The sequence below is a fragment of the Crocuta crocuta genome, unplaced genomic scaffold (assembly GCF_008692635.1).
Source record: "Crocuta crocuta isolate KB4526 unplaced genomic scaffold, BGI_CrCroc_1.0 scaffold466, whole genome shotgun sequence".
In the NCBI taxonomy this organism is placed as follows: Eukaryota; Metazoa; Chordata; class Mammalia; order Carnivora; family Hyaenidae; genus Crocuta; species Crocuta crocuta.
Genome location: NW_027529672.1, coordinates 7657311 through 7666030, shown reverse-complemented (window position 1 = coordinate 7666030; position 8720 = coordinate 7657311).

Below are 8720 nucleotides of genomic sequence, written 5' to 3'. Positions count from 1 at the left end.
ACCAATAATGAAGCAGCAGAAAGAGAAATCAAGGAATCTATCCCATTTACAATTGCACCAAAAACCATAAAATACCTAGGGATAAACCTAACCAAAGAGGTAAAAGATTTATATGCTGAAAACTATAGAAAGCTTATGAAGGAAATTGAAGACACAAAGAAATGGAAGAACATCCCATGTTCATGGATCAGAAGAAAAAATATTGTTAAAATGTCTATACTACCTAAAGCAATCTACACAGTCAATGCATCCCCTATCAAAATAACACCAGCATGTTTCACAGAACTAGTACAAACAATTCTAAAATTTGTATGGAATGAGAGAAGACCTCGAATAGCCAAAGTCATGTTGAAAAAGAAAACCAAAGCTGGAGGCATCACGGTTCCAGATTTCAAACTATAACACAAAGCTGTAATCATTAAGACAGTATGGTATTAGCACAGAAACAGACACTCAGATCAATGGAACAGAATAGAGAACCCAGAAATGGATCCACAAATGTTGAACTAATCTTCAACAAACCAGGAAAGAATATCCAATGGAAAAGAGACAGTCTATTCAGCAAATGGTGTTGGGAAAACTGGATGGCGACATGCAGAAGAATGAAATCGGACAGCTTCCTTATACCATACACAAAAATAAACTCAAAATAGATGAAAGATAAAAATGTGATGCAGGAAACCATCAAACCAACCCTACAGGAGAAAACAGGCAGCAACCTCTCTGAGCTCAGCCACAGCAACTTTTTACTCAACACATCTCTGGAATCAAGGGAAACAAAAGCAAAAATGAACTATTAGGGCCTCATCAAGATAAAAATCTTCTGCACAGCAAAGGAAACAATCAACAAAAGCTAAAAGGCAGCCTGCTGAATGGAAGAAAATATCTGCAAATGACATATCAGATAAAAGGTTAGTATCCAAAATCTATAAAGAATTTACCGAGCTCAACACCCCAAAGACAAATAATCCAGTGAAGAAATAGGCAAAAGACATGAACAGACACTTCTCCAAAGAGGACATGCCGATGGCCAACAGACACATGAAACGAATGCTCCACATCACTCATCATCAGGGAGATACAAATCAAAACCGCAATGAGATACCACCTCACACCTGTCAGAATGGCTAAAATTAACAACCTAGGCAACAACAAATGTTGACAAGGATGTGAAGAAAGGGGAACCTTTTTGCACTGCTGATGGAGATGCAAACTTGGTGAAGTCACTCTAGAAAACAGTATGGAGGTTCCTCAAAAAATTTAAAATAGAACTACCCAACGACCCAGCAATTGCACCACTAGGTATTTATCCACAGTATTTAAAAATGCTGATTTGAAGGGGCACACGCACCTAATGTTTATAGCAGCGCTATAGACAATAACCAATGTATGTAAAGAGCCCAAATGTCCATAGACAAATGAATGGATAAAGAAGATGTGATATGCGCATGCGCGCGCGCGCGCGCGCGCACACACACACACAAATGGAATACTATTGAGCAATCAAAATGAACGAGATCTTTCCATTTGCAGCAACATGGATGGAACTAGTGTGTATTATGTTAAGGAAAATAAGTCAGTCAGAGAAAGACGAATATCATATCATTTCACTCGTGAAATCTGAGAAACACAACAGATGAACACAGGAGAAGGGAAGGAAAAATAAGATAAAAACAGAGAGGGAGACAACCATAAGAGACTCTTAAGCACAGAGAACAAACTGAGGGCTGCTGGAGGGGAGGGGGGGATGGGCTAGACGGTGATGGGCACTGAGGAGGGCGCTTGTTGGGATGAGCACTGGGTGTTGTGTGTGAGCGATGAATCACTGGCTTCTATTCCCGAAACCAATACTACACGGTATGTTAATGAACTTGAATTTAAATAAATTAAATAAAAAATAAATAAGAAAAAACTCGGATAGATTCAAAAAAACATTTTTTCAGGCATTAAAATCATACAGAGCAGATTCTTTGACCATAATGCCATTAGGCTGGAAATCAATAACAAAAGATAACTAGAAAATAGCCATATGTTTGGAAATTAATAAACGCACTGCTAAATCACTCATTTTGGTCAAAGGATAAACCATGACAAAAATTAGAAAAGGCTTTTCAATAGGCAGTGGTGAAAATACTAAATAGGAAGCTTGCGGAATGGACTAAAGTGTATGTAGTGTGTCTGTGTCTGAGCGTACACAGCAGGGAAAACGGGTGACAATAAGGAGCTGAGCTTCTGCGTCCAGGACCCAGGGAAGCCGCAAACGGAAGCCCAATGCAGGAAACAGAGAAGCGAATAAAGACGAGGCAGCACGTGAAGAAAACATGCAGCAGAGACGAGGCGCTAAGCCGGGAAGGGCTCTCTGAAAACACCCACACAACTCAGGAGCCTCTGACAAATTTATGAAATCCTTCAGAAATTAAAATCATACAAGAATGTAAATTCTGCGCCAATAAATTTGAAATTTTAAATGAAATGTACCAATTCCTAGAAATGTAGCAAAATTAACTCAGAAAAAAATTGATTTTTAAAGACATTGAATCTTGGGTAGTGAAAAAAAACCCCAGACCAAACTCTAAGCACAGATGGCTTATTGGCAGTTTTCACCAAATGTGCGAGAACAGAAGATAAAATGCTATACACACTCCTCCAGATAATAGAAAAAGGGGTATCAGTCCCCAACTTATTTCATGAGACTAGCAAAGCCTGGTAAGGATGAAGGGAAATGTCATTAGTCAATCTTAACATCAGTAAATGTGTAATTAGTGAACGTGGTGGGGAAATGAATGCAGGAAAAATAAGCAGATAAAATTCAACATTGATTCATAATTTTTTAAAAATCTAAGCAAATCTGGGGGCACTTGGGTGGCTCAGTTGGCTGAGTGCCGACTTCAGCTCAGGTCACGATCTCTCTCAGTTCATGAGTTCGAGCTCGGCGCCGGGCTCTGTGCTGATGGCCGGGAGCCTGGAGCCTGTTTCAGATTCTGTCTCCCCTTCTCTCTCTGCTCCTCTCCCACTCATGCGCTGTCTCTGTCTCAAAAATAAATAAACATTAAAAAATGTAAACAACATACTTCTAAATAATGCGCGGATCAAAAAGGAAATCACAATAGAAGCCGTAATCTGAGTGATAATAAAAACACGAGAGAGAACACCTGTGCGTACACTTGCAGTGCTCGTGTCAGAAGACGCTCAGCCCCCCTAGAAATGCAGGAGCGAATCACACCCCAGGAACCGCACCTGCTCCCCACAGTCCTGTGCCGGCACCGAGAGGCACACCCGGGCCCCTGGGCTGAGAGCAGACAGCACCCCCAGAGGAAAACCCGGGTGGGGAGAGCGCCGGGCAGGCCACCGCGTGACAGAAGAGCCGCGCACGCATTCTGGTGTCCAAGCCCACAGCGCAGCCGGCCGCCCTGGGTGACCCAGTCCTCAGCGCCCTTCACGGTAATTAACACAGACGGCGGGGGCGGGGGGGGTGCCCTGAAGGCCCAGCTGGAGGAGCGTGTGACTCTTGATCTCCAGGTTGTGAGTTCGGGCCCCATAGTGGATGTAGACTTTACTCCAAAATAAAATGTAAAAAAATCTTTAAAAACAAACCACCCACAGATGACAGTGACAATAATCAGCCACTTTGGCGGTGCTGGCGACCCCACCCCCACGTCACCGTGAGGCCCCTTTTAGGGTGAAAACCCCAGACGTCCGCCCTGCCCAGCGTGTTCACTGTGCGGGAACCGCTGTTCTAGCCTCTGTCCTCACGGAACTTTTCCAGTGAGGAGACGGACAGTGAGACGTGTTTAAGATGTCAGGATAAGTGCTTTGGAGAAAAATAACTAAATGCAGGGTAAAGCAGGTTAGAACATTCCAGCAACAGCAGTAGGGAGAGAAAGTTTCTATGACCTATAAGGAGGTCAGGTGGCCTAAGAAGATCAGTTGGAGAGAGGGAGCCATGCAGGTATCTGGAGAGAGAGCATTCCAGCCAGAGGGCAGCAGACTCAGAGGCTGTGAGAGCGTGCTGGGGTGCGACGAGCCTACAGCCGTCCAGTCCGGCTCTTGCTAGCGTGATGGGGCCACGCGGTGCAAAGGGTAAGAGGGCAAGTTCAATGACCGTCCGTCCCGGACCCCCACCAGGGCCAAGACACGCGGAGTAATGCAGGCGCGATGGGCCGCGGGCTCCCTCCTCGGCACCCACACGCCCCCGGTCCTTCTCGGTCTGGGCCCTGCCCCTCCGTCACCAGACCTCCTCAGCCCTCCCTCGCCCCAAGCTCCCCCTGCCAACGCTGGCGCCACGCGGCTGCTCCCGGCCGGTTTCTTCTGCGGTCTTTCCGGGCACACGCTCCGTCCTTGTGGGAACCACAGGCGCATCGTCTTCCGGACCCTTTCTCTCCTCGCCCTGGGCCTCATCCGGCTCTGTCTCAACACGGCCATCCCTTCCGATGGGAAGTTTCCACCGTTTCCGCCCCCACCTGCCCTGGACCAGGCCAGCGGCCTGGATCCACCACCTGCTCCCAGCCTTGCCCCAACAGCGGCCAGAGAGATGCCCTAACGTGTGGGCCGCTGCCCAAGCCCCAGCCGGTGGCGTCCAGCAGGCCTGGTCCCCTGCCCCCCTCTGCCCGTCCCTGTGCCCCCCGCCCCCTGGGATCCGCTGGGTGCCCGGCGCCCACCCTGGGTCGCTGCACTGCCCGCTCCCCTCCCAGGATGTGCCTCCCTCCCTTCCTTCAAGACTCTGTGAAGACGTCACCCCAGCAGCCTTCCTGACACAGCCCGGGTGACACGGCGGCCCCCCAGACGGCCCGGGTGAGACACCAGCCGCCCTTCCCCAGTCTGCGTCCTTATTAGACTTTTTCTCCATTATGCGAACTGACCCCTGAGATGGCGTGCTCTTTCAGGCACCTGCTCGTGTGTCTCTCCCACCAGAACACAGAATTCGCAAGGGCACAGACCATAACTCCGTGCTCTGCCTCATGTCGTCTCCCCAGAGCCCAGAGCCATGCCTGTCGCATAGCGAGCTCCATACAGGTGCACGCAAGCATACGGGTGACCAAGAGCATACAGATGACCACAGCATACAGGTGAGCACAGCGTACAGGTGACCACAGCATACAGGTAATCACAGCATATGGTGACCACAGCGTACAGGTGAGCACAGCGTACAGGTGAGCACAGCGTACAGGTGAGCACAGCGTACAGGTGAGCACAGTGTACAGGTGATCACAGTGTACAGGTGACTGCAAGCATACAGGTGAGCACAGCGTACAGGTGAGCACAGTGTACAGGTGAGCACAGTGCACAGGTGACTGCAAGCATACAGGTGAGCACAGCATACAGGTAAGCACAGCGTACAGGTGACCACAGCGCACAGGTGACCACAGCGTACAGGTGACCACAGCGTACAGGTGACCACAACGTACAGGTGACCACAAGTGTACAGATGAGCACAGCGTACAGGTGACCACAGCGTACAGGTTTACGCAAGGACCATGATGAGAGCCTGCCTCCTTGTTTCTCCGTTCCCACTGGACACCACCTTAGTCTGTGGGCAAAATCTTCTAAAAACACCAGTCGGATCACACCCATCCCCTGCTTGTAAGTCTTCAGCATTGAAAGCATCTCATTATCCTCAGGTGGAGCCCAAAATGCTCCTGTGGCCGCGACACCCTCCTCAGCCTGCGTTTCCCTGTTTCCCCCGACTCGTCTTCAGCACCTTCTTCTGCTTGCTTATTCTGCTTCATGATGAACAGGTTTCTTTTCCTCAAATAACTTCCACTTTCTGTGTCTCGGGACCTTTAACTTGTTCTTCATGGTTGAGAGAAGCACTTTTTCTTCTGTTTCTGACTCAATGTTACCTCCTCAAGGAACTTTGGAAGGATGGAGAGACGGAAGGATGAGTGATGGATGATGGATGGATGGAAGGAAGGAAGGAGGGATGATGCATGGATAGATGGACGGATGAACCATAGAAGGATGAAGGATGAGGATTGATGGATGGATCGATGGGTGGATGAGTAGATCAACAGATGGTTGATAGGAGGATGAAGGATGCATGGAGGGGGGGGGTCAGTGGAAGGGTGGATGAAGGGATGGAGGGATGGGAGGTAAGAGGAAGGGACAGAAAGATGGAAGGCAAATGAATAAACGAATGAAGCCACACTTAATTGCACTGTTTCTCATAAACGTAGCGTTGTTTCTGGATCAGGTTTCTTGAGAAGACACGCACACTCTGGAAGTCAGGTAACCAGTAGTGTCCACAGAGGTGACGGAGTTGGATGAGGTCGTGGGAGTGGGGCCCACGATGGGATTAGAGCCCCGGAGAAGCATCCCTTCTCTCCAGCACTCGGGACTCGGGACGCAGCGAGACGTCAGCCCTCAGCAGCCAGCAGGGGGCTCCCTCCAGGACCCGACTGGGCTTCCAGCCTCCAGAGCTCTGGGAAGCACTTTGTTCAAGCCTCCTGGTCTGTGATGGTTTTAGTGCCTGGGCTGACTGGGGCGCCTCTCTCCTGTGCTTGTGCACAGGTATGTGCCTTTCACTCAGTTCCGTCAGCAATCCCAGGGAGCACGCGCCCCTGCACGCCTGTCCGTGTGCCTGCACGCCGGCCGCGGAGGCACCCCCAGCCCCAGCCTCGGCTCACCGGCTCAGCCAGCCCTGGGCCCTCTCCGAGCCGGCTCGGGGCGCCTCGCACACGCCTGTATACAAAGTGTGCGCTTCACACGCTATATGTAAACACGTGTATGCTCCACTCAAGGGTGACCCACCCCACGAACCCCCACTGTCACCCCAGACTCGGGTCCTTGTTGGAGGCGTCAGGGACACAAAAGACACAACCAGGCCCGACAAGAGGAAGAGGAAGGGTTTTATTTGCAACAAGTGAGGAGAACACGGGGCCTTCGCACAGCAGCGTCTCCCCGAACAGCAAACCTGGGGAGGGGTCAGCCTAAGGGGGGTCATTCACCGAGGGGCCTGCGCCGAGGGGCTTCAGCGCGCACTGGTGGCGGCAAATGTCTGGAGGTGACGGAGTCCAGGCCGGGGTCCCCAGGCTGGCCCGGGGCAGCTCCGCCCAGTACCTGGTGCCCAGAGGGGTTCAGACCCCGCCAGGATCGCCCCTGAGGGCGCATTGGGTCCGTCTTCACTTCCCAGCCAGGCCTGGGGGTGGCACCCCTGTGAGCCGTCCTGTCCCCTGGGTGGTTGGGTTCCTTCCTGCCTGCGGGCGGCTGTGCCCGTCCCTCCTGCTTTCCCAAGACGCCCGGGGCCTCAGATGACTGCTCTTCCTCTTCTTTATTTTTTCAAGTAGGCTTCACACCAGCGTGGAGCCCGATGTGAGGCTTGGACTCAGAACCCTGAGCTGAGGGGGCGCCTGGGTGGCTCAGGTGGCTAAGCGTCCGACTCCGGCTCAGGTCGTGATCTCGCGATTTGTGAGTTCGAGCCCCGCGTCGGGCTCTGTGCTGACAGCTCAGAGCCTGGAGCTGCTTTGGCTTCTGTGTCTCCCCCTCTCTCTGCCCCTCCCCTGCTTGTGCTCTGTCTCTCTGTCTCCCAATAACAAATAAACATTAAAAAAAAAAAAAAAGACCTGGGCTGAGATCAAAAGTCAGATGCTTGACTGAGTGAGCCACCCAGGCGCTCGTGAAATGACTTCTCCTATGTCCAGAAAGCTGTGTCTGTCTGTCTTTCTGGGGACCCTTGGCCCTTTCTGTGTACACAGTTGAGTTACTCAGTTTTACTCATTTTTGAGTCTTCCTCCTCCAGCAGAGCCAGACTTCAGCTGCCGGGCACCTCACAAGGACTCAAAACCGAGCTAAACAAACGACTGGAGCCGCGGAAGGGACAGCAGCCAGCGAGACGCCCGGCGATGTCCCTGGACCTAGCACAGGGGACCTCGTCCTCGAAGGCAGCTAGGGGCTCCTTCCGCTCCGGCCCCCGTGCACTCACCCGGTTCCACCGTCCCCAGAGACGCTCGGCTCCGTCTGGACGCCTCGGTGCAGCCGGCGGAAAGGAAGTCAGGTCCGCGCACAGAGACACCGTCCATGCGGTCAGCTCCGTGCTCAAAGTCTGCGTTTTCCTCCCCCCAACATTGATCATGAGAATTTCCCAACACACAGGAGAGTTGGACGATCCCTGAGCGAGTGCGCACACGAGTCTGGTTAGCACATCGCGGTAGTGTTTGCTTTGGCACGATCCCTCCGTCCGTCCGTCCGTCCATCACCCAGCCACCTCCCTTCGTGATGCACCCCGAAGTGGCACACACGCCCCCCTGAACACTCGACCTGAGGCTCAAGGCTGGTTTCCAGCTCCTTTCTGGGGAAGGAGCGATGGGCTGGGGAGACCTGCCTGTGGGGTCCGTCCACGCAACACAGAGCCCATCGGGACACAGAGGGCGACCACCTCCCCAGCANCGCCCTCGTGGTGGATGCTGGTCCCGCCGGCCTCCTGTTGAAGGACAAAACTGCCCCCCACCTTTGGGCCCACGGCTTCCCCTGGGGGCGCGGTCAGCTCCCTGCGTCCTGGGCAGCCGGGGCGGCGGGGCCTGGGGATGGGAAGGCAGCTGTGCTCAGCAGGGACAAGGCACCGCTTGTCCCCGGCCGCCGGCCATCTTTACTCCATCTCCCGTTGGGCTCAGGAAGACAGTCGTCACACCACAGCCGTGCGTGGGTCAGGAGGACGCAGCTTAGTGGTCAGTGAGCTGGCCGTCCGTGTGCGAGGAGGGCCCCTCCCGCCCGCCTCACCGGTGCTG